A 26,163-nucleotide genomic window follows, 5' to 3' on the forward strand; every position below is an offset into this window, starting at 1 on the left:
TCTCTCTCTCTCTAATGCTATGAATCCAACAATGTGACCTCCACAAAGAACATATTGCATTTGTCCTTGTGTATTCAGCCCATTTTATTACAATGTACTCTGATTTTATGTGTGTAGCTGTGAATGACAGAATTTCATTTCTTTTTATGATGGTCAGCTTTCTACTTTACTAGTGGCAAAACATTTAAGAATATTCTGAGAAACCTTTGTGATTATTTTAGAAGCTTCAGAATATAATGCAAAGTCCAACCTTCATTTTCATTATGTATATTCACACTTTGTGTTTGCTCCCATTTACATATGTGCCCACCCTTTGTGTTCAAAAGTATCTATTCTAAAGTGCATTATGCATCCTTGAAGAGTTTTAATTCTAATTCAGTATGCTGATAGAGCAGTAATAAATATCTGGACTTATCGCATTTACTTACAACCTGCTTTATAAAAAGTTTATCAGTCACATTCATCTAAACAATGTGAGGGGAATATGTGAGTTGAATTCCATAAATCTGTGATTATTCTCAACAACAGAGGGTGTTCCAAGACTTTCAAATAGTGTCAGAGTTTACAATTACCAGACCCAAAGCAAAATCTTGACTTTCTGGAACCATAGTAATAAAGATGTCTACTGCTTGTATAAGTTTTCTATGTCCACTTTGTGGTCCAAATGTCCAACTACGAAGAAAACTGAGGTAGCTGTCACTGTTTTTATCTCTGATCTTGGCATATCCCTATTTTACTTTGTTCATTCTTCGTGAAGATAGAAGTTAAGCCATGTAAAATTACTTGAAACTGATTTCTTTTGAGCACAATAAGCATTCCTTCTCTTAAATGCTAAGGACAATAATACTTTGGAATTTGAAAGTTAAGGGTTTAGAAATATTTAAATATTCCCAGAGAAGCATCATTTTAGGGGACACAAGGCTTAGCAGGAAATTTATTGATGTTTTGTAATTACCTTGTCCATATACCTTGTATGTTCTCTGTGGTTGGTGCACTTACATTGTGATTGGAAATCATGAAGGTGAAGTTTTCTATCTATGGATTATATCAGCCTTTAAACTTCAGATATTGAAGTATTTTTTATTTCAGATTTTAGATAAGTGGTCTTCAACCAATATTGAATTTTTCTGCAAAAATTCAAAACTGTGCAGGTAAATATATGTTGCATATCATATATATTTCAGAATGCACAGGCTCTGCATGGGTACATATATATTATAGCTTCCAGTTTAGTACTTTGCTATTCTTATGGCCTTTCTTGGGCTCTTTTCCTTCTATTGGCTTGTCCTGTCCAATACTACTGTGGTGATCTTTGTTCTATCACATTATATTTTATTTTGTTTCATATATATATATGTATATGTATTTATATATATATATGTAATATATATATGTATGTATTTTTTTAAAAAAAATGAGTGAAAGGAAACCTAGCCACAAGGGTAAATGTTAACAACTCAATGTCATTTATACCTGGTATGAGAGGGAAAATGAGTTTCCTCCAATGCAGCATTACTTGAATATCAACCACTCCAAAGCAGGCTACATGTTTAGACCAAAATATAATTAACTCCACAGTTCTTTTGTGTACTTTTATTGGGTTATAGCTTGGGGTTTTTGTTTCATTTTGGGAGTGTTGTTTTACTTTGTTTTCTTGATTTTGTTGTTGTGTTGGTTTTTTTCTTTTATAAAGAAAAAAATTAACTTTGGGTGGTAGGAAAGGGGAGCAGACCTGGAAGGACTTGAGGGAGGGATGAATATGATCAACATAAATTTAAATAATAAAAATACAATTAAAAAAGAATTAAACCAAAACCAGCTATAACTTCTATACCTAGTAATGTTACACATGCCTATAAACTCAGTACACAGGAGGATAACTAAATTCAAAGCCAATTGGGGTCACATGGCAATAACCTCTCTCAAAAAATAAACAAATGAATGACAACAGAAAAAAAAAACAACTTTAAAGTTTCAGCTCTGAGCTACATGTTATAGACACAGACATCCAAATTTCCAGGTTTAGTGGAATGATCATTAATCTAGTTACAAGTATTTTAAATTGAGATTGTAGCAGTTATATGAAAATTGCCCTTTCTGTCCTCTATAGCTCCTCATGTTTGCATCTCAAATCTGAAACATGAAGGCAGTTGTTATTAAAAACATTTTACAACACTTGGCCATTTATAGTTCTAACAAAATAAGACAAATTAAACTCAAGATTTAAGAATAACTGCTGAATTTTCCAGTCACTTTTGGACATGTGGGATTTTACAGTGATTATTTCTGTCTTGTAGGTTTTATCTTGTTATTTTCCACTGACTGGTATTCTGTTAACTCTCATGGAGCTTCATTCCAGATCACACTTTGGAGGCTGCATAGCCATATGAGACAGTAAGTATTTCAAGATGTTAGAGTCGATCTGCTGCTTTCTGGCTGAGTGTCTTAAGGAATTTTGGGAACTCCAGATCAGATTACTTCTTTAGAGTTATACAAACAACTTTTATTTCCAAGCTATTCTATAAAATTTTACATACTTTAACTTCATGCTCCTGTTTTCCTGAATACTCAGTTTGGGTTAGTATTGGCCCTATATTATTTTTCTGGCCAGAAAAATAAAGAAAATTGCAATGATACATGCCCTGTAGAACCTTAGCTGTAACCCTGCCTGCCTCTCATTACTTAAGAATCTCTGAACTCTGATCCAAAGAGACTAGACTAGATCATTCAATTAATTTAACACCAATCTCATGTTTAAGGACAAAGAAGTTTGTTAGCAATTAAAACAAAGAACGAACACCCAATAACATAAAATTGAATTCCAATGTTTTCTTTGGCTCACTAAGCATATTTGTCATTTTATTGGACTCATTTCCAAGAAGTAGAATAATAAGACAGTCTGAAATTTTGCTAGGAGGGAGTGCTGAAAATGAGAAATCACCTTGTCCTAAAATAAGCTCCTAGGCTTCTTGGAATGTACTGCCAAACACCTCAGCTCCTCTCCTCTGAGGTCTGATAGCTTCCTAATCTCAGCTGTGTAGAAGTTCCTTCATGTCAAAAGAATTACTGCACTTCCCCCAAGAAATCTAGCTGACTATAATGTGATAACAGTGCCTGCTGAGGAACATGGTGGAATCTTAGATAACCATCTGTGCTTCTAGCTGTTGCTTTACAAAAAGATAAAAGTGGGACAGGATCAAGCTTAGACACTTGCTTCACTCACCATGACTTTCAAGGCTCAGGTACTAGACACATCTTATTGATCCGAGAGTACTGACGGGAGTTTTAGGTTGTTAGCATACAGGTAAGTTATAAATTCAAGTAAATTTGATTTTCTTCACCCCTCAGCTTCATGGGTAACCATTGGCTAATAAATTATATTAATTTTTTAAAATATTCATGGTGATTTATTTCACTACAACCCAGAGCAATGGTACTACCCTTCCTTATCTGTATTCTGACTTCAGGCTTTCTGCAACCATTCTCCCTATTCCCTATTCCACACTCAGTAACAAAACAAAGATATTTGTCTAAGTGACAGCTATCATAATTCATTGTTTAGCATCCCTGAGAAATGAGTTTTCCACTTTTGAATGAGATAGTTCCACATTTGGACAGTCAACTTAGAAAACAATGAGAAAATAATAAATGTCAGTCATTTAGACTGGCACACAATTTAATGCTGACTCTTAGAGGTGTGCCCTAAGCCAGGATTCGATAATTGAAGTTTACATCCTGAAGATATAAGAATAACATTTAGTATACCACACTTAATATACTATACACAGTATACCACTTTGACATTAATATTCAAATCTGAAAACTTGCCCTAGTTTTTAACATAAGATCCCTAGATGAACAGCATGAGCAATGGCTTAGAACTTTCTGGATACACACATACAGTCCCATACTAGTTTAACAGAGTTGGCAATGATCAGATGTGCCCCCAACAGTCTAAGTTTTTACAAGCCCTACAGGTATCTCTAATGCCCAGTGACATCTGACAATCACCATGCTAGAGAGGGCTAATCCAAACTTTCACACTGGAATTAAGGAGCCCAGTTGTAGAAGGAGACATTCTAACAAGTCTATAAAGAAGAAATATTGTCTTGAGGGTGCTTGGCATATGGCATATGGCACCTGTCCATGCTGCATGTTGTAATCACCTAAGAAACTTGCACAAGTCGACGCTTGAGGCTTACCACAGGCCAATTCCATCAGACCTTTTAGGGTGGGCTCCTGGCAGGCAGCTATTTCCTAGGTAGCCAGGTGACTGTTGAGTTCAGCCAAGGCTGAAAACTACAGATTTAGGTTGTTATGATTTCTTCTAAGGATCTTCAAAAGCCAAGCTTAAAAGACATGCATATGCCCCCATTTCTCTGATTTTTAACTACTACTGCTCAAATGCTGCATTTGAATATCTACTTACTCTCGTGGTTATTTTATGCTTAGTGTGGAGGGCTCTTTCACCTGGTTCCATACATCTGTCCTGCACAACACCTTTGAAAGACATCTGAGCATTTTCTTACACCTAATCCATCCCCTGTTTTAATTTTCATCCACTAGGTGCCTAGACATCAAGTCCCAGGAGATAAGCCCCACTATATTCATGCTTATGTTTTAGCTCAGCCTGGAAATACAAATAAGACCTTGTTCTGTGTCCTGTGACATGACTTTTCTCTCTTTTACTTCTGTTACGCTGTGTTAAGTCTTGAGTCATAAATCACTCCAAACTAATCTTTCATAGTTTGAAATTGCTTTTAGTATTAAAACAACAAAAAAAAAAGGATTATCCTACTGTCCCCTTACCAACCACTCTGGACTCATGATAAGTATTAATTTATAAAAGGATGTAGCTATTAACTTGATAATTTATCTGTTAGTATAGCCATCATTGATACATTCTATCACTTCCTATAATTAACTATAAGATTATTTAAACTATGCATAAAATAATAATTTTATAGGATGGACTTGGGTATTAATCTTCAGATCATTTTGTAACCCAGTCTTTTACGCCATTTGTGATGACTCAAGGAAAGCAGAGGCTCCTGCAACCCCACACAGATAGATGCAGAATTTAATCAGATTCTTTTTTTAAAGAAAAATCCTAGGAAATCTTGTTGCATATCAAGGCTTGAGAAGCATCTGTATTGGAAATGCTGAAGAAATTGCCTTGAATTTATATTAGAGAAGCAATTTCATTTAGTAACTATAAATCCTTGAAATATTTGACATATTAATTAAAATTACAACTAAATTAGACTTTTCTCCCCCATTTAACTGAAAATGAGCTTGAAATGAACATATGTGGAGGAAACTGTGGCCATAGAAAATGAAAGATTTTTACCACAGAAAATATGCCCTGCAGTTAGACAGGAGTACAGGGCACTGGAGAATTCAAAGACTAACTCTAGACCCATGATGGATGGGTTAAGACAAGGGGCTACCACTAATGGTGTTGTAAAGATGGTAGAATACTGGAGCAATTTAGAATTTGGGCTTCAGATATTGGACAAGCATATATGGAATATTGACAATATGCACAATATAGAGTCAGATAGAGGAATGTTTCTCTTTATTGTGCTTCTGGTCCAGACTTTAGAGACATACAGGCTTCAGACAAGTAACTTTAATTTAAAAAGTCAAATTAAGACCCTGGCCAGGACAGCCAGTAGCCTAACTGTAGATCATCACACTCCAACCTCTCCTTTAGTCTTATCCCAAGCTCTGCAACAGACTACCTGCTGTAGCCTCTCCTCACTCTCTATCCCCATTTCTAGAGGACTAAGTATATGCAGAAGGATGACTGTGCTTTCTTAACTCCTGTGGTGTTCCTCAGCCCATCTCAAGTCCATTTCCACTCAGTTCCCAATATCTAGAAACACATATTACCCTGAACCCTCAGTGACCTTAGCAATAAAACAAAAAACCACCACCACCACCACCACCAACAACAACAACAACAACAACAAAATACCAAAAGAATCCCCTACCATGACATCCTCTTAAAAACCAGAGATGCAACAGAACCCAAGTAACAAGACACCCACCCAACAAAGATAAGACCAGGCATCACCATCTAGAATTACAATAATCCAAAACACAGATGCTAAGATACTAGCATAAAAACATGAGTAATAACTAGGAAAATATGAATCTGCTTGAGCCCAGGAACCTTACAACAGTAAGCTCTAAGAATTATAGCATAGATGAAGCACAAGACAGTTAGCCTTTATGAAAATGATAGAGCTCATTAGAAGAAAATTAATAAATCTCTTAAAGAAATTTCTTAAAATAAACAATGTAAGGAAATGAATAAAATAGTTCATGTCCTGGAAGTGGGAATAGATAGAATCAATAGAGAATCAATAAAGGAAAGCCAGCCTGAAGAAAATCTGGGAATGAAAAATTGAGGAGCTCAAACAGGAAACTCAGAGGGAAGCCTTGCTAATAGAATACAAGAGATAGAAGAAAGAGTGCCAAGTATTGAAGACACAATAGAAGAAGCAGATAGCTCTGTCAATAAAAATGTTAAAAACCAAAAACGCTTGGCACAAAACAGGAAATCTGGGTCACTATAAAAAGATCAAATTTAAGAATAATATGAATAGAGGAAGGAGAAGGTTCAAAATACTTTTAACAAAATTATAGAAGAAATTGTCTCTAACCAAAAAGGAAACACCTATTTATGTGCAAGAATCATATAATACATCCAATAGACTAGGGTAGAAAAGAAATTCCCTCGGCACATAATAATCAAAACCCTAAATGTATAGAACAAAGATATATTAAGAACTTCAAGGGAACAAAAACATGTAACTTATAAATACAGACCTTTAGGAATTTTACCTGACTTTTAAATGGATACTCTAAGAGTCAGAGGGTGTGGGTGGATGTCTGTAAACTCTCTGATACCACAGATGTGAGCCCAGATCTATGCCCAGCGGAATGTTCAGTCACAATAGATAGAGGATAAATAAAACATTTCATGATAAAACAGTATCTGCCTAAAAATCCACCCGAACTCCAGCCTAAGGAAAACACCCCAAACACAACAAGGCATAAATATTCTCAGACCAGAAAACTAAAAGAGTAGAAACACACACATACTCACACACACATACCCACACACCATTACCACCACCACTACCACAACCATCACTACCACAACAACAACAATAACAGCAAAAAATAAGTGTAATCAGCAAATACTACTCAACTACCAATGGTCTCAATTCTCCAATGAAAATCATAGACTAGAGGAATTGGAGGCAAAGCCAGGAGGCATCCTTCTGCTGCTTCTGAAAAAAAAAAAAAAACACATCTTAACATCAAAGATAAACATCACCTAACGGTAAAAGGATGTCAAAAGATACTCCAAATAAATAAACCCAAGAAGCAATCCGAGGTAGCCATTTTAATATTTGTCAAAATGACTTCAAATAATAACTAATCAGAAGATAGGGAAGTCTACTACATACACATAAAAAAAAAGGTTACCAAGAGGACATTGCAATTCTTAACATCTATGTATCAAACAAAAGGGTACCTAAATTCATAAAATAAACAGTACTGCAACTAAAATCACACATTGACCCTCTCACACTGAAGGTGGGAAACTTCAGAAAATTTCATGCACACAGAAAAGTATACACCGTCTTCTTTGCACCTCATGGAACATTCTGTAAATTGTAAACAGAACAAGCCTCAACAGTTACGTGAAAGTTTAAATAACACCCTACATCTGATCTGACAACCAGGGATATCAACAACAGAAAGCTTTCAAATTCATGGACATTCAAAAATTAAGTACTTAATGAAAAAAAGTTCAATGCAGAAATTGGGGCATTAATTAATTAATTAAAGATTTCTAGAATTGAATGAAAACAAATACACAGCATAGCTACACTTAAGAGTATACAACAATGATAGTTCTTAGCATCACATTCATAATTCATAGTGCTATGTGCCTATATTACAAAATGGTAATAATAATTGTAGGCATCTCAAACCAGTAACTTAAGAGCACACATTAAACTTCTGGATAAAGAAATCACATTCACAGGGAGTAGGGTGGAAGAAATAATAAACTCAGGGCTCAAATCAATAAAAACAAAAAGCAGAACACAACCAATACAAAGCATGATTGATAGTAGGAGTGGGTTCATCGAGAAAATGAATCATTGACAAACACTTATCCAAATTAACTAAAAGCAGAGAAAGAAAATCCAAATTAACAAACTTAGAGACATAACAGCAGACACAGGAAATCCAGAGAATCGTAAAAACTTTAAAAACCTGTACCCCACCAAATTGGAAAATGTCGGAAGAGATGGAAAATTTTCTTGATATACCTATCAATTGCAAGGGACTGGAACATGAGATCAAGTGTGGAGGGGCAAAAAAGAGGGACATGAGGTGGGCATATTAACAATGACAGCTAAAATCAGGGCCTGTTTGAGGATTAGTATGGAAACCTTATGCAGCAGAAGTTTCCTAAAATATATGCAAACATGAAGTTGATCTAAATTAAATCCACCAAATAATAGGGGAGATAGAGCCCCAACTGGAAATCTCTTTTTACTATCAAACTTTCCCTACTTGGTTTGGGTTACATCTAGTTGAATTTGGAGGTTCCATGGGAACCTCCAAATATCCTAGGCTATAGTCAAGATTAGAGGTTCTTGTTTAATGGCAAATCTAAATTGCTGATAATAACACCTTCACAATTTATTAAACATGGAAATGTCAAACTGGTGCCTACCTAGAGCCTTCATCTATACTTGCTAGCATCTTTGGTACAGAAAGGTACTTTGAACACTATCAGAAGAGAAATGTAAGTATAAAATCTTTGGCATACAGTGGTGTTCAGCTTGCAAGATATGTTAGTACAATGGTGGCACAAATAACTTATTTGACTTAAGGCAAATTCCATGAGCTGAAACCCATGCCTGATCATATCTGTGGGACCAAGAACCTGAGACGAGATAACTCAGAGACTTTGGGTAAAATTGAATGCTACTGTTCTACTAAGAGAAGATAGCTATAAAATGACTCCTAATGACATTCTGCTTTAGAGGCACTCATAGATCAGTGCCTTTCTGAGCCATAGTCAGAGACACATTTCCTCCTTCAGTAGATGGGAAGAAATAAAGAGACCCATAGACAGATAATATGCAAAGAGTAAGTTACCTTGGAATACTCAGTCCTTAAAGAGATGTCTCCCTGCAATTCTTCTTCTCCATGGTTGGAAAACCCTTGGGAAGATCAGGCAGAAAGAGTGTAAGCCAAAGTAATAGCAGACACCAAGAAAAAAGTCCATCTAATTCAATATGATTGACACAAATTCACAGACTGAGGCAGCATGCACAGGGCCTGTGTGGGTCCTTTGGGTATATATGACATCTTCCTGCTTAGTGTTTTTATGAGATTCTTGAGTTTGAAAGAGTTGGTCATTGTGTCTGTTTCTGTTTCTGGTGTTTTTTCTTGGAATCCTTTCTTCCTTCTGTTTGAGTGGGTCATCCTATTCCTATGTGTTCCTGTGTGCTGTATTTTTTTTTTAAATTACCCTTTAGAATCTCCGCCTCCTCTTTCTCTTACTTCTCCTCCTCTTTCTCCTCCTCCTCCTCTCCCTTCTCCTCCTCTTTCTCTTCTTCTTCCTCCCCTTCCTTTAACTCCTTCCTAAAATGGGACAGAATCCAGATAGGAGGGTGGTGGGGAGGAACTAGAAGGAAGAAAAATGTAATCAGGATATATATAAGAAAAATAATCTATTTTCCATAAATAAAAAAATAGAAAGTAACAAACAAAAATTAAGAAACCCCAGACATGATAGTTAATTGCCATCTGCTCTGAAAGAGAAAACTAGTTCTCCCCAAAGGATTCACAGAATACACATAAGGGCAGATACACATGAGGGTAGGCTCCATGCCCAGCAATAGATGAACAACACAAAAGAACTCAGTGGTGATTTTGGAGTTCTTTGTCTCACAAGGCTTTGTCAAGCTATTTTTCCCCTTATAGATCTTTTGCTTATACATTATGGTTTCTGATTTTGTTTTTATATACTTTCTCTGTTTGTGAATATGCATGTCTTAGATTATCTGTGTTTCTTATTCTTTTCTTTGGCTCTTTTGTTCCTATTCCAGTTGGTTTGATTTGATTTTATCTTAATTCTACTATTGTTATTATTGTCATTCACTCTCCTGTGTGTATTCTAATGAGAGCAAGACTGGGATGGATTCAGGTAGGTGAGGGAGTGGGAAGGATCTTGGGAACTGGGAGACGGCAAATCATAATGAGAAAGAATCATGTAAAAAAAATCAATTTTCAAAGAAAACAATGAGACCGGTTGAGGAAGGCTATAGGGGTGAACATTGTAAGTCAAATTGCTCCTTTTGGTCATTTGACATGGAATTGTAGAAGAGCAGTTTTAGAGGTGGTGTTGAGGATTTACGTGTGATTAGAAACCAGGGTTGTTAGCACAGCAGCCTTCTGGGTTGTGAAAATTTGAATGGTAATGCCCAGGGATGCAGGTACTGGAGACGAAAGGATGGCAAGAGTGGACACAGATAGACAAGTCTTGGAGAAGCCATAAAGAGCAAAGCAATGTGTTATTCTCTTCTCAATACCAAATAACTACTTTAGAAGAGCATGATCCAAATTAGTTATTTTTTTCCTCAGATAATTTTTTCCTAACATAATGATCTGAAAATCATCTAGAACACAATTGCATGTTTATCGAACTCAGAACAATGGAATAAGAACAGGCAAGCCATCTGCAGCTAGAAGAGCATGCTGCACAGACTGTGTTGATAGGTAAACATCTACATACTGGATAGGTAAAGCAGTGGTCCTCTTCACAGCCAGCTCTTGTTATCTGTTCCTATCTACAGAAAATCCTTCCAGTAAAGCCTAGCTAAATTCCTCTACTTTTCAAGTTCCTTCTGAAAAGTAACTTTGCATTTTGAAGGCTCATTAAATCTTTCTGGGCCCTAGGGTTTCACTAAAGAAACTTCTACAATAAGTTCCTTAATGGTACCCATGGGACTTAAAAAGTTTTTTTTTTTTTTTTTTTTTTTCACAAAACGACTCAAGGACACAGTCTCCAAAAGAAATTTACTTCCTACCAGGAAATGGCTAAGTCCCCTTGTTACTAGTTCCAAGAAGGATTTAAGGGGTTATATCAATTGTTTGCTTAGATGGATCCTGTTAGCTTAAAAACTACAATTTTAAGTACCAGGTTTTTTTTGGGGGGTGTGGGAGGGTTGGTCATTATTTTTTTTTAAACAGCAACTTGCCTATCCTGTCTGTGAGTCTTGCTATGGAAGATTGGTCCACTTAAATAGTGTAAGGAACCTGCTCTGTCTTTAATTCCAGATCTGCTGTCCTGGAAATGCATCAGCTGTTTCTTTAAGATCTAAAGAAGTTTTATAAACAGTACTCTAAATTGAAATAAAATGAGAACTGTCTTCAAACTCTTAAATAATATAATCTAAACAAACTAAACTAACATCTCTGAAGGAATTTCCATTAAAGTAATGGAAGTCGATGTGAGGCTGCATTAAAGGTTATGTGATCTACTTCCACATTCTCTCTTAGTTGGTATTTGTTAATTGGCCTTTCCCACCATCTTGTATTATTGTTTCCTTCCCTAAATGTATAGAATCAATCCCATGTGGCTTTTTGTGCCTAAAATTTTCCTCAGAACATTGCTCTATGGAAATATCAGTTAAAAGGTACAACAGGAAAGAACTGGACCTGAGAAGCAAACACAGCTTTTGTGTGCAGATCAACATTAAAATCACAAGCAGAGAATAGTAGAAGGGCTCTGTTCTCGACCCTGTTTCCATTTCCATGTTATTATGAAGGAGATTTTGGAATATAGCCCAATGTGGAATCAACAAGACCCACAAGACAAAAACCTATGTTGGAGAAGTAAGAGCCTGTAAGAAAATCGTTCTACAAAACAGACACAGTGTGTCTCCCACTCTTACTCAAAGTCACACAGACTGAGGCCAAGTTCTGTTAATTCAGTTCATAGATGCTAAAATAGCCTGCCAGACACCATAAGGTGATCAATAGCTAATATTTGACTCTTAGTGTTCTCATGATGTTAGGCCCACTATGAGATTTTACAAAGCTACAGATATAGTTCAAATTCATAGGTTACAGAAAAAAAATACCATAGTTGAAGGCCTTGCCCAGCCAGCAAGATATGGTAGAAATGAGAGCAAGAATTCCTGCCTTGGTTGATTTCAGAACACATGTTTATTCTACAGTACTATGCCATCTAGAGAGGAGTCATATATATGAAATCTTTAATTATTACTTGTTCCCTGTGGTCACTTTTTTGAAAGCTGATATTGGCAAGGCTGGATATCCTCCAAGCAGAAACATGTCAGGGAATCAGAGAAAAGCCTGCGTCTAAGGTGTTACTTCTAAAGGTTCCTCATTTATGATACCAAGGGGTCCTGAGAATCACTGAACTGTGGGTTTGGAAGGCCTAGATTTGCCTCAGAACGGTATTTTATAGGGCTTATGGTAGAAGAAATATACTACATTACCCCTTGCCAAAATTGCTTGGCATAGTCAGTTTCTTTACAATGAATTTGTATCTGTGTCTATATCCATTTTATGATGACTTCAGGTTTCAATCTCAGAGGTCAATCAAATGTCCCCCAGGATATGAAATGAAAAGCCTCATTCTTTTCCCTGTGACTTACAAGCAACAAAAGCATTTATATAGACTTGAAATGTAAGAGCAGAAAGCCAGTCCACTTATCACATCCTTAGTTCCCCCTCTGAGATCTGGGAATGGGGAATTCCAGCACTTTGTCTGGAGTCTTGCAGGTCTGGAATCTACACAGAGGAAAACTTCTGTTTCTTTCACGCGTTGGCCTTGTGATTGCTCCCTCCTCTACTTGTTTACTTTCTGTGCTTGTTCTTCACAGATCTTGGTTGGCTTGTGATTCTCTTTCTTCCTTTTTATTTTTCTTGAGACAAGGTCCTATGTGTCAGAGGTTGGCACTGAACTTACTAGCCAGGATGACCTTGAACTTGGATATACCAATAAGGTTATAGCCTCAAGATCCCCTTTAACCATGTTTAAGGTAAGTCTCACTACATGATTTAAGTGGTCTAGAACTCAACATCCTCCTGTGTCACAGGTGGAATTAGAGCCATATATTACATTACTGCACACTCTTACTTTTATAACAGTGACTTATTTTGATTGATGCATGATCCTTATATCTGTGGGTATTATTTAAAATTATAAAGTATAATTTCACAGTTTTAAGTTTTTCTATTTAAATTTTTAAAACATTAGAAAATATTGTTTTAATTTCCAGATAGTTCTATATGTATTTTGTGAAAATATATTTGATATATTTTTAACTGAGATGTGATCTGTCTTTTGATCCAGAACATTGTCTACCTCAGTGACTTTTGTTTGTTCGCTTGGGAAAAGTGAGTTTTATAAATATCACTAGGCCAGGTGGCTTATGACATTTGGGTTTGCACTGAGATTTTATGTTTATGTTTTTTCAAGGGCTATAAATTGTTTGCCTGGGGGCTCCCAGTTACATTTAGAACACAACTGGGTGACCCCAAACTTTTAAATCCTTTGATAAACTGTGTACACGAATAGTGACCACATTTGCCTGAGGAGATGAAGTAGAGAACTGTAGATTGTACTAAGGCTTCTAGGTAGTTTTGGATCAGTTACTGATTTATCTCACAAAAGTGCTGACTAGAGCTGGAGAAAGAGCTTAGCAGTTACAAGTGCTTACTGCCCTTTCACTGGACTAGAGTTTAGTTCTCAGCACCCATATCAAGCAGCTTACAACCACCTAGAGGTCCAGATCCAGGGGATTAGATATCCTCTGTTATAAAAAACATTTAGCTCCATTCTGGGAGGGCCTTATGCCTCTTTGACCATTTAGTCCCCATATAAAAGACACATCTGACCTCTATATCTATAACAAGCCTTTATTAGCAATAATAAAGTGACGGGCAGTGATGGCACACACCTTTAATCCCAGCACTTTGGAGGCAGAAGCAGGTGGATTTCTGAGTTCAAGGCCAGCCTGGTCTATATAGTGAGCTCCCAGGACAGCCAGGGCTACACAGAGAAACCCTGTCTCGAAAAAACCAAAAAAAAAAAAAAAAAAAAAAAAAAAAAAAAAAAAGAAAGAAAGAAAGAATAATAAAGCTGGGAAGATAACTGTCCTCTATGTTATTAAAATTTATTTCCTATCAATAACCCCAAGTTATTATTGTTTCATCTGGGATGTTCCTAACTATAATTGGTCATCCCTCATAGCATGTTTTCTTGAGTCATAATACATGGCATCTTTCTCCTTTTCTTCCCCTTCTTCTGTCTCTTCTTGTGGTTCTCTCAGATCCCAAGCCTCAGAACAACAACTCTGCCTATTTCAATTCTGCCAGCTATAGGCCATAGGCATCTTTATTCACCAATCAGAAATAATGTGGGGGCAAGTTCACATAGGGTCACTTGGGCATGTGCAGACAGATTCTCATTTCTGAGACAACCAAGCCTTAAAGGCCAGCACTTAGTATTACCTTACATAGCATTAGACCTAGCTTCAAAAGTCCCCCCTTTTAGTCTAATAAAGGTTCCTTTTCTCTTGGATATAAATTGAATACAATTATAATGACCATAAAAATTATAAGGTATGATTATATATTTATAATTACCAGTTTAATATATTTGACAATTTAGATTGGTGAGTTAGAATTTTGTATCTAAATTATTTTTTATCTTAATGGGTATTACTATACTAAAAACATCTTTTTTGGACCTAGAAAATTTTAAATATGAAACAACTTAAGTTAATTATGAGACTATAACTAGTCTTCAACCCCATCAGAGACCTGAGAAGGGATAAATAGTATTTGACATATAGGAAGTGCAGGGATGCTGCTTCCAAAAATCATAGATATGACAGAGATAGCTTACCACTTGGATAGTACCCAACATATTCCTTATAATGTTGAAGCTTCTGTCTTCAGTTTTCTGGACCAGAATTTCTGACAGAGCTTAAATAAAGCAGGAATTATGAAGGGCTAGCTTACCTTGGTAGAGCTTAGCTATGAACTATCCTGCATCTGTTTATCCTTTTTGGACAGCATTCTGTCTGTAGATAAAATTAGGGCATTCTTTTCCTGCAGTGGCTAGTTTGCCACAATTGAAGCAACTCCATAGGGAGGTCATTGACGTTCATTATCTTCCTTGAAGTTTAATGGGAGCACTGTCAAGACACATCTGTCTCATAGTCAAAAGATCTTTTAGATTGTCTGCCATTCTAAATGCAGTACTGTTGTTATAGATTAATTCCAAACTAACTGGATGTGGCAGACCAGGCTGTGGAAACCAATGCCTCTTCTTGCTAAAAACAGAGTGGAAAACAAATAAGAAATGTACTAGCTTAGCTGAAGCAGTAAGGTAGTTAAGGCTGAGATTTAAAAAGAACAAAAACAAACACACAAACAACATGGCAGTAGGAACTGACCCATCTTGAGACTCACACTGAGACCTCATTACATGTTCTTGATTAAATAATTAAGAAAGAATTTTGGCTAAATCATTGCCTATATTCATAAAACATCCTCAGGATACATTCTTACAATTTGGGTTACTGCTTATAAGAGAACCTGTATCAAGATTTACACTGTAGAATTAGTCTTTAATTTCCCAAGCAAAGAATAATAAATAAAAATCACCATTGTGTTTTGTTTGGTTGTTTGGTTGCTTTTGTTGATTACCTGTGTTGCGTGTCTTTGCATAGTATGGTGACTACTTGATTTGCTCTTGTAAATGGCTTTTTTTACAGCATTTGTCTTTATTTTCTTAAACAACCATGTTGTCTTAATTAGAGTTTCTAGTGCCTTGATATATTACCATGTTCAATGGTAACTTGGGGGAGAAAAGAGTTTATTTTACCTGAACTTCCACATACACACGCCACCATGAAAGGAAGTCAGGGGGAGTCTGGAGACAGCAACTGAAGCAGAGACCACAGAGCAGCATTTCTCAACCTGTTGGTTGTAACCTCTTTGGGGGTCGATTGACCCGTTTCACAGAGGTCACCTAAAACCATCAGAATCCACAAATATCTACATTATGTTTTATAAGAGTAGAAAAATTACATTTATGAAGGAGCAATGAAAATAATTTATGTTTTTGGGCCACTACAACATGAGGAACTATATTAAAGGTTCGCAGCATTAGGAAGGTTGAGAAGCACTGCCATGGAGAAGTACTGCTTGCTGGATTACTCCTCACTGCTTGCTTCCTCTGCTTTCTTATATCATCAAGACCACCAGCCCAGAACTAGAAGCACCCACAGTGATCTGGGCCATGCCCCACTGAATATATATATATATGCATGTATATATGTATATGTATATATATATATATATATTCACACACAAACACACAAACACACACACACACACACACACACACACATATACATGGACTTGTTTGGAGACGACTTAGCCATTTATGTTTCTTCCCTTTTTTACTTTTTGTGGTTTTTCTGTTTTTATAACTTAATATTTTATTTTTATGATATTTTCAAATCATTTAAAGTCTATCAAAATTGATCATATCATTTTAATGGGTTATATAGATTTAACTCTAAAATAATCCATTAATTTAAAAATATTTTTATAGTCAGGAAATTAATTTTATAATAAGAAATGATAGTTTACTTAAATCCAAGTCTTGCAGTATGTGTTTTAATCCAAGCTACTTGGTAGACTGAGGAAGAAAGATCACAAATTCAAGGCCAGGCTTGAAATAAAATGATTAATTGTTCTATTTAATATATTATATATAAAGACTTCTTGATTTGTCATAAATTCTACTAAATCATGATATTTTATTATTCATTTTAATATGTGGTGAGTCTAACGTTCTATTTTATCTTTTCTATATATTTTAGCAAATGAATTGTCCTATTTTAATTATGTTAATGTTGATCTGGAAATTCTAATCCTGAAAACTATGGTTTTCACATCACCACATTCACATCTCTATATTTATACATACTGCGAGAAATGTAATGAAATGGGCGTTTAGAAAGTTCGCCTGGCAGCAAGATGTTCTTGATGCACAACAGCAACATTTCAATGAAGTATTCTCAGCTAGAGCTGATTTCCTAGAATTTCAGAATGCATTTTATTATGGGAACATTCACTTAAGGAAGACTTTCACACTTACTGTTACAGATCTGTTGTCTACCTGGTTATCTAAATCTCTCTGGGCCACTGATCCATCTTGTCTCATGTCTGTCTCACCTGTGTCCACAACAGACATTTACCTTCTCTGTTTTTGATTTTGTTCTTAAAATACATACTCTGAGATTTCTTCTGTTATCATAGTGTAATCATTTAAAAAGTGTTTTGCCATTACTAATTAGTTTTTACAAAAATGTTTTAATACTTTTTTCTTTAATTAGCAAAATACTAAAACTGCTAGAGGGACTTCATGTGAGTACATGTTTCTGATAAGATTTTAATATGTAATACCATGTTAATATTACTTTCTTATATTATTGTTTTGCAGTTAGAAAATCTTAATCTTTTGTTATTAGTTTTCTATACAATTAGTTTCCTCAGAGAATACAGCCTATATATATATATATATATATATATATATATATATATATATATATTTGCTTTGGAGAATTTTGCAGTTTATGGAATCCATCTTAATTTATCATTTTTTCAAATAATAACATCTAAAAGGTAGAGCTTTTCAGTATTCCTATACTTCCACACACACACACACACACACACACACACACACACACACACTTCAGTTCTTCCATTATTCAAATTCTCTATAATGATTTAAGATGTATCTTTTACTTTCTCAAATTATGAAAAATAATGTTATTATGGCTCTTGTCTATCCTTACTTATAATTATATCAATGCTTAACTTCATATATTTTGATACTATATTATTTATCTTAGGCAATAGTAATAAAATATATTTTCTTCTTTAATCAGTAAAATTGTTCCTTTTTATCTTGGTAAATGCTTTTGGCTCATAATTCCACTTTGTTTGATGTTAATATAACCCAAATGACCCTAGACTTCATTAGCCTGTGGGTACTAAGAATGCTCCATTAATATTAATATCCTAATTTGCTAGCTCATTAACCCCTACCTGCATAACAGTGGGACCTTGACCTCTACTTAAGAAGTCCCAAGGCAGTACTAACATATATTCTAGAATCTGTAATCTGCTGCTTGAAGATTCTCTCTAGGTCACTGTTGACTTCTGCTACTTCTGCTACTGCTGCTTCTGCTGCTATATGAAGCTGCCTCTAGGACCCAGAGACGCAGAACCTTCATGGTGTGAAGCAGTGAGACCCTTCTGGGAAATCAGGGAAGAAGTCTGGAGTTGCCTCCTTTGAGGTTTTTGTCTTGGGGCATACAATGAGACCCTTACTCTACTTAACATGTTGGCTCTCCTTTCCTTCAACAGCCATTTTTGAGAGAATATGGAGTATTAATTCCTCAATTCATTCCAAACATCCTTTCTAAGCCTGAAGCCTGCTGAGGATTCTGGCTTTCCAGGCTGTCTTCTCCATCCACAGATGGTTCATCTCTCAAATCCTCACCATGCAATTCGGATTCTTGCAAAATACATTATTTTGGATTTTGAAAACTAAAAATATAAAATGAGGCTTTTAACTTTGTGGGACTGCTTATTGTCTGAGGCTTGGTATGAATAATGATCTTACATAAATGTCCTGACAACTCTAAAGCAAGGGTGAGCTTACATCTGTATTTTAGGTATGGAAACACTGAAGACAAGCTAAGGAACCTTTCACTTGCAAATGGAGACAATTTATGTTGTCAATCTTTCTAAGTATTGCTTATTCAAAACTGAAAGCAATTAAATCATCTTTCTGGTTAGCTTCTGAAATATTTTATCAAGTACACTTTTTCATGAAGAATGGATTAGCTGAACTCTTTCTGAGTCTTAGCTAGAGGTTTTTTATAATGTGCTTGCTATGAGTGTACTCCTAAATGGGTGTATCTGACATGAGTCAAAATTTCTCTTTGTCTCTCTTATATATACACTAATACTCATATATACACACATGCATACATTGTAGTATATAGGAAACACAGCGTAATTAAGATATATTTTTTCCTATTGGTATCTCTAATTCAGTTACAGGTAGTTTATATACCTGACCTAGAAACCCACCATAAAATGGTTCCCCTTGCTTTTTACATCAAAAGATATTTCAGTGCCTTCTTTCTCTGATTTATGTTTCTAGGGAAATAAGGAAATTTGATGACCTCTTTGTATCTCAGTTTACTTCTCTGTAGAATATAACCAGTAATGTCCATGCCATGTACTGGCTGCAACAAGATGATCCCTGTACATATATAACATATTTCTAGAAACCAAATGAGAGGCTGTTCTCATTATAAATATTGTTAGTAATTTACATTCTACTATATACCTATCTATTTTGCAATAAGCAATAATATAACCATATTCTTTTCTTTAAATTTTTCCTAATTCTTTTTTACTTCAGCACAGGTAATTTAATTATATCTTTGAAATTAATAAAAATAGCATGCTTATGTATATATAGACATAGTCATTTATTTTGCTCTTTTTGCTATTTTTTTCTGGATCATAACAGCCCACTGATGTTCCTCACTAGATTAATAAAAATTGTACTTCAAAAAATTGTACTTCTAGTTTACAGTTTTGTTATCTCCTGAAAATTAATTTTAAAGCCTTTCTATCCTGTAAACCTTTAAATGTGTGCGCATTACATTGCTTCTTGGCTGTGTCATTTACATTTTTGTCTAATGCCATTTAAATTATTTTATACATGATTACCCTCGTATAGAGGGTACTTTTTTATACTTTTAGTTAATGAAAGATCTTCTAAGATATGTGTCATCTCATCTTTCTTTCTTTTAACCTTGAAAGAATTTGTATTTTCTTGCACCTAAGACTGATTCTAAAAGAGCTGAAGTCTAACACTCAGTAAATATCTTATTCTACAACAAATATAGATATGAGCTACATATGTACAGCTGTAGACTCAGGAATATTGGGGGCTGGAGGGTGGTTCTAGTCAACAGTGGAGATAGAACTTTTGAGCTCCCTGAGTTTTAGTTATGTGTAGAAAACCTAAATAAAAGTGCTAATAGACCCTTTTCTGTTCCTGTGTCTAAGTTTCAGGTAGGTTCTACTTAGAGATATACTTTGCAGATATTTTGGAATACTTGGTAACAGAAGCAAAATAGCTGAACCTGGGGGATGTTTACAACAATAAAATGATGTTCTGAGTGTAGTACATGGACAAATACCCCCATCTAAGTAAATGTAAGGTAGAAAAAAATCTTCCAGGGAGGTAGGACTGAGCGGAGAAGAGGAATTGACTACTAGTCTGTGACACAAGTTGCAAGGGGTAAATAGTTAAGATATAGAGAGAAAACCACTACATTTGTAAAGTAACATATGGAAGAAGCATTTCAATGTAACATTATTATGGTTTTTTAAAATACAAAAGTGGAGAAGAGAATCAGGAATTGTTTTAGTCTTTGTCTTCAGTAAGTTTTTCTACATAGAGGAAATAATATTCAAAGATACAATAACTTAAAGGTCTGAGATCAATGAGGACAAAGAATATAGTAGCAACCATAGTAAAATAATAATTAATGAGAAGAAATTGATGGTGTGCGATAATGAATGAGAACCAAGCATGGGCAAAAATAGATGTCATTTCTGGACAGAGGAGACTGCTAAGACTCAACAGAAGAAAAAACTATGCATAAAGGCCTAGACTAGTTGGTGAAGAGAATGCTATAAATCTTTGTCTGGGGGCGCTTCAGAGGACTCAGAGAACACTGGAGAAATGCTATGTAAATTCCAGTGAAGGCATGTGTTCTTTAAGAAGAACATCAAGGGTATCTGGGTATAGATGTTCTACTGATAATAACATTGTAGCACCTGGTGCTAGGAAGACTGGCAAAAAATTTCAGGAATGGAATACCAGAGAAGAAAAGACACTGGATCAACATAAGAGAGGAGAAAGTTTTGACTAATCAGTATGCATTAAGCTAGAGAGGCATCCCAGGTGACACCCTGTGAGGTGACCTTCATGGGAAATGTAGCTCTGGGCACCCATATATACAGTTTTTCTAATGTCATCAGCTAGATGACCCCCAGGAGCAGGACTGCGTGGTCTAAATTTAAAGCGTCCTTATGAGTTCATATTTTTACCATATGTTCTTGGTATGTGGAGGGTTTTGGAGGTAAGACTTGGATGGCTGAGTCAGACAGCTCCTTCAAGACAATACTTTGGCTAGTATTACATCCTTGGGTCCAGCTTGATTTCTCTGCTTCTGGTGGAACTAAGCAGCCTACTCTCTAACTTCCATGAGCTCTATCATGCCTAGACAAAACTTCTGAAACCATAATCCAAAATCAGTCTTAATGGTTATAGTTACTGGATATTTTGGTGCAGGGGAGAGCATGTTATATGGCTCATTTTACTTCTGGCTCAAAGGTAAGAAGGGTCTTCTCATATAAAAGGCCATTTAATTGATAACTTAAGTGCACTAGAACCCTAACAATTTGAAGGTAGATATAGTCAGATGTCCAAGGGGAGGATCCCCCAGTTCTTTTCCTATGCTTTTCAAACCTCAAATTTATGGTCATGGGCCATGTGTAGGATCAAGGCATCATGGCTAGCCTTATAAGTTGTACCTCTGTTGTGTCTCACTGGGTAGCGCGTGCCTATAACCTGATCATACTCTGTGGAGTTGCTCCCAGTACCACCATCTCAGATACAGCTTTTAAAGCAGAATCTCTGTTTATTCTGCCTTGTGGCTACTTCTGTTTTCTTTCTCCTGTCACCACCACCTATCTGCTTTTTCTCTTCCAGAATTGTATTAAAAACTTGACTGCCCTGTTGGCTCTCAGAAGCATATTCTGGATATTGTGAATTTATTCACTTTGGCCTTTGTTTTCATTTTGATGGTATTTTTAAGAGATTAGAAGCAGCAAAATATCCCAACTCAACATCTTGAGGCAAGAAAGAAAGCAAGGAAAATGACAAATAGTAATTTTATATACTAATTAATGAATATTGAAGCTGTACCCTAAAGAGAAACAAAGTAGGTAGGTGAACAATAATTCCTAGAGGAAGCATATTTAAACAAAATTAGCAAGAAGGGGCAGGGCTTGATCAAAACTACCACCACCAACAAAGAACCTCAGGAAATTCTAAGGTGTAGAAGGGCACAGGATCACATAGGACAAAAGAGTATATATGAGAGAAAGGTTTTAAAAGAACACAGCTTTGCCTGCTATGTTATTGATAACAAAGATAGCAATAACGTCCTGCATAACTGTGGAGAGGAGGTTGGCAGGAGGAATGTAGTGTTTGGAAAACTTTATCATGTCAGTGGTGTAAGCAACAGAGTTGATTAAAAACAGACTGGAACAAGGGGGGAGTGTATCTCAGCTTGTTGATGTAGTCCAGGAATCAGGTCTAAGAAACTAGCAGAGCATTGTAGCTTTGGGAGTAGGATAGAAAGAGCTCAGCAGCCTCATATTCCAAGCTCTCTGTTGCTTTCTGACTTTACTGTGCATTTTGTTTGACTTCCAAAAGAGAAAATAGGACACAAAAAGCAGGACCTGTGATCAGAGATCATCATCTGTGAAAACAGTCAAAGATAAGTAAAGAGCCAGCGCTATTATTTCTGTACTTTTCTATAGTTGACAGCATGCCATAAAATAGAGTAAAAGAAATAAAGAATAATGGGCATATTAATCAGGAGAGTCTAAATCAGGAGATGCTATAAGACAAAGAGGATACACCTCTTTGATATTGACAGTCAATCTTATGATTCTAGAAAAATAAAATAAAGTGCAGCAGAGAGAATACAAGCTTCTATGTATGTGGACAATAGGCTTACAGAATGTACATGTGTTTGTGTGAGTACATGCATGTGAGTGTACAGGTGTGTGCACATATACACGTTGAGGCCAGAGAACTGTGTCCTGGGTCCTTCTTCATCACCTTTCCAACTGTTTACCTTGAGGCAGTTTCTCTCACTGTCTGGCCAGCAAGTTCCCATATATACCTGTCTCTGCATCCCAATGCTATGTGGAGAGCTGTGTACTGGGATGACTGGAATTTAAGTGGGCGATAGTGCAAGCACTCAGACCACTGAGCCATCTCCTCTTCATGGTCATGGATGTCTTTAAGATATGGAAACTTACAGATAAATGAGGTCTGTATCAATATCTGTAAACTATCCCTTAATAGTAGTTTGTCACAATAATTTGCATTAGTAAAAAATAGGACTAAAGATATTTACACATTCTAATTCTATGAAATTCTAATTACAAAAACAGCACATAGAATTTTGATTTATATACCAATTAAACAAATCATAGTCATTTGACCATGACTAAGTCTTCTTATTAGTTCAACAATATGAAATAATTATTGGGAGTATTATGGTTATATTTTATGTACTGCCAAGTTACCTAAATTTCTTCTGTTTTAATAAAATTATGATGCATATACAGTATACCATATACTGGATACCATACACAGTATACATATACACATACACATTCACGTACACATACACATACATTCACACACACACACACACACATACACACACACATACACACACCCCCACACACATATGGTGGCATATGATATCCTTATAACTGATTTGGCTCTGTAACATATTGCCACAAGATTTTTCTCATTTACTAGTTTTAAGGACAAATTCCCTTGTAGAATGGAAAAATCAGACAAAACAAGAGGAATAACACTGTTTAGATAGAAGAGCTAACTATCATAAAAACATAATAGAATTTATTGTGGTTTTCACTAAAATAATTACAACTCTCTTTCATTACTAGGAAACACATTAACAGAATACAACACATTCCATCCATTCTTTACTCACACAAAGGACTTACGAACAGCCACAGACACAGACTTGACTAGTTTATGTGCTTTTTTTAGGACTAAAAGGGGCTTTGATTGTTACTATTTGTAAGATAGTTGAAAAAAAATAAGTTTGGCAATTAAGAGTAAATGTGCTCCTTGGTTTGTACTCTGAGACAAAATAGTATTCTTTTAGGGATTTATGAGACTGAAATGTATGAGATACCAATGAAGCACTGTAATCAGGAAAGTCAAGTGCTTTCTTATTTAATTGAAAATATTATAATTTTCAAAGACCAAAATTCATAACTATAATCATCAACTAAAATATAGTTAATTTAGTGGCCACAGAGAATTCTGGATTTAAAAATGCGTCATGAAATTATTAGTATTGAGTTTGTTATAGGTGTTTATTAGCATTTTAATTTAAATTAACAAATGATAAGTCTATTTATCAACTAATGAATAGAATTAAATCTTTAAAATAAAATTGATATAAGAAAGTTAGAGGAACTATCCTGGCTTTTTTGGTTGTGTCTGTTTTCTTTTGATTTTCTGTTACTGAAATCATTCTCAGGGCTTTATTTGTGAAGTGTTCTACCACTGAGTTGCCTCCCCTGCTCCAAACAGGAGGTATTTCTTATTCCAGGAAATCTTACCTATTCTTTACTTTCTTCCTTTTGAGACAGGCTGGTCCTGAGACATGCTTGGCTCAGGCTTCCTGAGTGTGCACCATCAGGCCTGCCTCAGACACAATGTGGATAAAAGACAGTGAAAGTCATCTCACCTGAAGGTAATTTTGAAAGTGAGTAGAACACTTTGTGTACTAGCGATATTTGTATTCCTCAGTTAAATCAGCTTGCAATTTAGAGGCTGCTGTTGAGTCAGGCATGGATTTGATGAGTTCCTAAATATACTCTGAAGTGAGGTGTGGCTTTGCTTGCTTGCATCCCCTTGTCAAAAAGCAGAGAAACTCTTTGCACTGAGGTGGACTCCTGTTGCTACTTCTTGCTTAACAGTTTGCTGCGATCCACTGTTTGTTGGCTTTTTGTGAAATCACATTTTAACTGCGTGTTTCACAGTAAAATCAGGGAATAACTATTCTAAGGAAAGCACATAAATATTACTAGGCTAGTCCCACTGCTCTGATGGGGTGGTTAGAACTCAGTAAACATTTGCTGAACAATGGTGGATAATGCTAGCAATATGTAGCTTTTCTTTCATCTCTTTATAAGTTTTAGAATCCATTATCAGTGAACATGATTGGAATAAACTAAGTGATAGTGTAGATTTTCTGTTCTTTTATCTGAATCTTATATATTTGTATTAGACTTGCATTTGTGGTGCAAATATTTTAATATTTGATGTTTCTCAGCTGTGACTTGAATACATATGAGCAAATCCTTTTGTGGCAGCATGCAGTCTATGAATCAATTCCAGGGCCCTGACCCTTAGTAATACAGTTTACACAAACACCACCTTCCATATTCTCATGTCTATGTGCTACTGAAATCTTAGAAATTCTTACGCACTTCTAAGTAAGAAAAGGGGAACTTTATGGAATAGCTTAATTTAAAGCAAGGGACCATATGATGGAAAGGTATTTCCCAATATGTGAAAGACAGCACTACTGTATCAGAATAAGTTCCAACAGTGCTATAAAATGGCCCCCATTATAATTTTTCCCAGACCCATTTGGAAAAAGGTGTTATTATAATGAAATCATCAAGAACTTTTCATATCTTTGTATCTACACTTTAAATACAACATTCCACATTTATAAGTGAAATGCAAAAACCCCTTTTTGCTTGTAATATTTTTTTTTGCCATTTTGTGTTCTTGCAACTCACCCATAACAAAATAAATGGTCACACAAAGAATTCTATGTTTTCCTTTTGTAACAACATATGAGAAGTAGGTTGTGATTATCTTTATTGAACTAGTAAGCTTGCCACAGTTTAAAAAGGTTAGATGATTCCAAGAGAAAAAAAGTATAATAAGGCCAAAATTCTATTTATGTCCACAATAACTCATGCATTTACACATGCCACAATAGTGGTAGATATTTTTATTAAGTTTTATTGCATTCTGATGAGAAAAATTACATGATTTCAATTTATCTGAATTTGTTAACATTTAAAACATATTTTAAGTAAATAGAATTA

The 26,163-nt window shown here is 35.5% G+C and overlaps 1 long non-coding RNA gene across 2 annotated transcripts in view; it reads left to right on the forward strand.

Annotated features, from left to right (window-relative positions):
• Positions 1 to 24,797, forward strand: part of LOC116088100 — a 27,917-nt gene extending 3,120 nt beyond the window's left edge. The window contains exons 3-6 of one of the 2 annotated variants that reach the window (XR_004117766.1): positions 1,090 to 1,151; positions 2,298 to 2,394; positions 13,005 to 13,115; positions 24,688 to 24,797. This is a non-coding gene — a long non-coding RNA (uncharacterized LOC116088100). Of the gene's footprint in view, positions 1 to 1,089; positions 1,152 to 2,297; positions 2,395 to 13,004; positions 13,116 to 21,967; positions 22,071 to 24,687 lie in introns of those variants that run through there. The other variant, XR_004117767.1, reaches the window with a different exon arrangement.
• The last annotated feature ends 1,366 nt before the right edge of the window (positions 24,798 to 26,163 follow it).

This window comes from Mastomys coucha, unplaced genomic scaffold, assembly GCF_008632895.1.
Source record: "Mastomys coucha isolate ucsf_1 unplaced genomic scaffold, UCSF_Mcou_1 pScaffold14, whole genome shotgun sequence".
Lineage (NCBI taxonomy): Eukaryota > Metazoa > Chordata > Mammalia > Rodentia > Muridae > Mastomys > Mastomys coucha.